We start from the raw sequence: 4024 nt of genomic DNA, 5'->3' as shown, positions 1-4024 counted from the left end.
TCTCTGTGCCTCTCTCTCTCTCTCATTCTCTCTCAGACGCAAACTCACCCTGACTGTTGCTCTCCATTCGAGAGGCCACGTTGACGGTGTCGCCAAAGAGACAGTAGCGAGGCATCTTCCTTCCAACCACCCCAGCCACCACAGGGCCAGAGTGAATGCCGATCCTCAGGTGGATCTGGTCGTCGGGCCGGTGGGGAATCTTGAACTTTTTTAGCTCCTGCAGATTGTCGATAGATATCGACTGATGGGATGGAAAGCTTGTTCATGGAAAGGATGTAACATGCACGCGTATGTATGCATGTGGGTCTGCTGGTGCGTGTGTATTTGTGTGTGTGTGTGTGCGTGTGTGTGTGTGTGTGTGTGTGTGTGTGTGTGTGTGTGTGTGTGTGTGTGTTTGTGTTTATGTATACGTGCGCACGTCTCTGTGTGTGAACAACCGTGTCTGTGTGAGTGTGTTTATGAGTACTTTTCATGATGATGTGTGTAAGGCAAGGATACGGTCATTTGAAGATTCGTACTCAACCAGCACATTGATAGGCATACAGCATTGGGAAACACAGTTGATAACCTCACAGTGTTGTTAGAGCAGTTATTGAAACACCTTGAAACATCTCAAACGTATACAAGGGTACTTTTTGTTTATTTTTCCCCAGCGTTTAATACTATTCAACTGCATATTGTCATTGAAAAACTTTTGAGTCTGAGAGTTAGTCATTATATCGCAACATGGGTCCTAGAATTTTTAACAGGCAGACCACAATATATTAAGCTGAACAACACAAAATCTGACACAATCCTTCGTAACACCGGCGGTCCTCAGGGGTTTGGTATTCAATATATACCAACAATCATAAAAGTAAATATTTAAAAAAACGCTTAATTAGGTTTGCAGATGACTCCGCTATTATTGGGTTAATAAACCTCGATGACAAAGAGTATTTCGAAGAAATGTGTATGTTTTTTAAATGGTGCAATTCAAATTTTCAAAATGGGAACCTCTCAAAGACAAAGAAAATGGTTTTGTTTATTTTAGAAGAGAAAAACCAACAATTCCACTACTCATAATTGATCAAGAAACAATTGGAATCACGGATTCATACAAATATCTTTGTCTTATAAAGACAACAAATTTACAAGGCAGATTCACGTAAACAATATCGTTAAAAAGGTGAATAAGAGGCTGTACTTTCTGCGGAAACTTTGGTCTTGCAATCTGAATCCATCCATCGCTCAGTCTACACCACTACAATAGATTTCAGATTTCAAAATGAGTTATTGATTTGAAAGGCCTTTGGACCATTCATCCCCACATCTATTATCTATTTGCGGTGGCGGAATTTTGCTATTCAAAAGGCTTTTTAATGGCTGCATCTATCGACATGCGGTTTTCGCCAAAAGATTCTTTAAAATATTCTCCAGAGCATGGCGCCCTTTGTTTTTTCAGTTTTGAGACAGTTTTGCTGCAAAAAGTTAAATTTCTTTATTTCCCCGATCGCTTTTGTAGGCCGACGCTTCTGTCTTTGTAATTTCAGAAAATTCGGAAGTGATATTTCGCTAGGCGCATTTTGTTTTGAGAGTATAGATCTAGACCTTATAATTTTTTGAATCTCTCAAGATTTATTTCCCCATTCCAGTAGAGTGTAAATATAGTAGGCCAATGACTTTTAGTTAATATTAAAGCACCGATCGTTCCTTTCATCGAAAGGGGACCCAGCTTGTTATAATATATAACTCGGCAATTACATACATTGGTGCAGCACATCGAATATTTAACATAATATTAAATTAGGCAAACACCCACACATACACACACACACACATAAACACGCACACACGTACGCAAGCACGCAAACACACACATACACACTTATACTCACACACACACACACACACACACACACACACACACACACACACACACACACACACACACACACACACACACACACACTTACGTACATACGTTTTTACGTACGCACGCATGCACGCACGGAACTTCGATAAGGGTTCTCTCGTGATCCAGAGGTTAAGGTGTTCGCCTCTCATTCAAAAGTCCCTGGTTCGAATCCGGGTAGTGAAGGAAAATTTTTCTTCTCTAAAATTGTCTCCTTCCAGCTCCTTTCCTGCTTTCTAGCAATATTCTGTCATCTGCTTTCATCTCCACGTTCTGCCCGCACCCCTCACCTCCTTTGCCCCCTCCTCTGGGCTTCTGAATCTTTCTGCTTCCATTCTACTGCTACTCCGTTTTTTCTTCTTACTGCTGTCTTTCAGTCACACCCCTGATCTTCTGGTAGGAAAGATCTACACCTAGTCTTTTTGGACAAAAGCCAAAAATCTTAGAGGTTCTGTGTGCAAATTGCGCACATTAATATTCCTTTGGCAGTCTAAAATCGATAAGAGTAGGCTTCGGCCGTCAACCATGCAAAATTCTAAATTTCCTACTGACAGAAAATATTTAATGTGTCACGCGCGCTCATATGATCTTGCAGTTGCAAACGCCGTAAAACACTTATAAAAAAAATACAACAAAAAAACTTCGATAAATTTTGGTACCTCTTGCTATGGTAGCAATTTGGGAAGACAGCACATCGTAAAAATAAACAAGTTGATCAGAAAGGCATCAAGAACATTTGGTAGACAACTGAGTAACTTTGAATATCTGCACAAAACAAACGTTATAAAAAGGCGGAAATAATGCTAGGGGACCATAGCCACCCACTGACATCGGAATTTTAATTATCGACCCGCAGTAGACGATACATTTTCAAAAAAAGCAAGAACAGACAGATATAGAAATTCATTTGTACCAACTGCAAGGTTACGGAACACCACACAGTGCTACAAATGAAACGGAGAGTGGGAGAGAGAGAGAGAGAGAGAGAGAGAGAGAGAGAGAGAGAGAGAGAGAGAGAGAGAGAGAGAGAGAGAGAGAGAGAATATTTTACGGAACGGGTTGTTTCAGCACGTGAGACATCTATTTACTAATGTCCTGTATTGTTGTGTGTATGCGTGAGTGCATCTAAGCTTTGTAACATCTGTTGCCATTGTAAACGACCAAGACAAATTTCTCCCTGCAAGATGAATAAAGATTGTCATTATCATTGTCATTGACATAACTTGAAAGCCCCGGGGAGGTTAACGTTAACAGAGCACGCACGATTTAGAAAATTTGCAAGAGGGTCAGCTGAGACTCCACGGAATGTACATTCAAAGGGAAAACAGAAGAGAAAGAAAGGAGAGGGGGCCTTCAAAGGTAGTTGTTCTGTCCGAGTAAGCTGAAAAGTAAAGATGTCTTCTGCAAACGACACACAGCAGTAAAGGGGCTTGAGTAGAGTAGACAGTGCCAGCTACAGGTAGGATTTCATTTAAACTGGGTTGCTTGAAATACTGCAGAATGTACGTGAATGTTTAGGTAATAGGTGCAAGTTGTGAGTCAATTTGTTGTTTTAATGTGACTAACGTCGACACAAAGGGTCTGGAAATTTTTAGAGGTAAAGGTAACCATTCGTGTGTTATGTTGATAGGTGAAATGCAACAATGTTGTGCGTGCCTCAATGACTCGGTGTTTCTGACCAAGAATTCAACAGAGGCTTTTTGTCCAGATAGCATTGACTGTCAAGATGTTTGTCATACTTATCTTTCGCGGTACTTTAAAAAGTACAAAAGGAGCAGACACTGACACACTTTTTTTTGTTTTTGTAGAGTGTTTTACGGCGCTCGCAACTGCATAGGTCATATGAGCGCGCGGGACACACCTAATATTTTCAGTTGGTAGGAAATTTGGAATTTTGCCCGCGTGGCGGCCGAAGCCTACTCTTATCGATTTTAGACCACCAAGGGATCTTTAACGTGCCCAACTTGCACACGGGCTCTCCGAGATTTTTCGCCCTTGTCCGAGAAGGCTAGGTGTAGATCTTTCCTACCAGAAGATCAGGGGTGTGGCAGAAAGACAGCAGTAAGGAGGAGCCAAGGAGTAGCAGTAGAAAGGCTACAGAAAGAGTCAGGAGCCCAGAGGAGGGGGCAA

Source organism: Aplysia californica, unplaced genomic scaffold, assembly GCF_000002075.1.
Source record: "Aplysia californica isolate F4 #8 unplaced genomic scaffold, AplCal3.0 scaffold00014, whole genome shotgun sequence".
Classification (NCBI taxonomy): Eukaryota; Metazoa; Mollusca; class Gastropoda; order Aplysiida; family Aplysiidae; genus Aplysia; species Aplysia californica.
Note: the sequence above shows the minus strand (reverse complement) of the source record.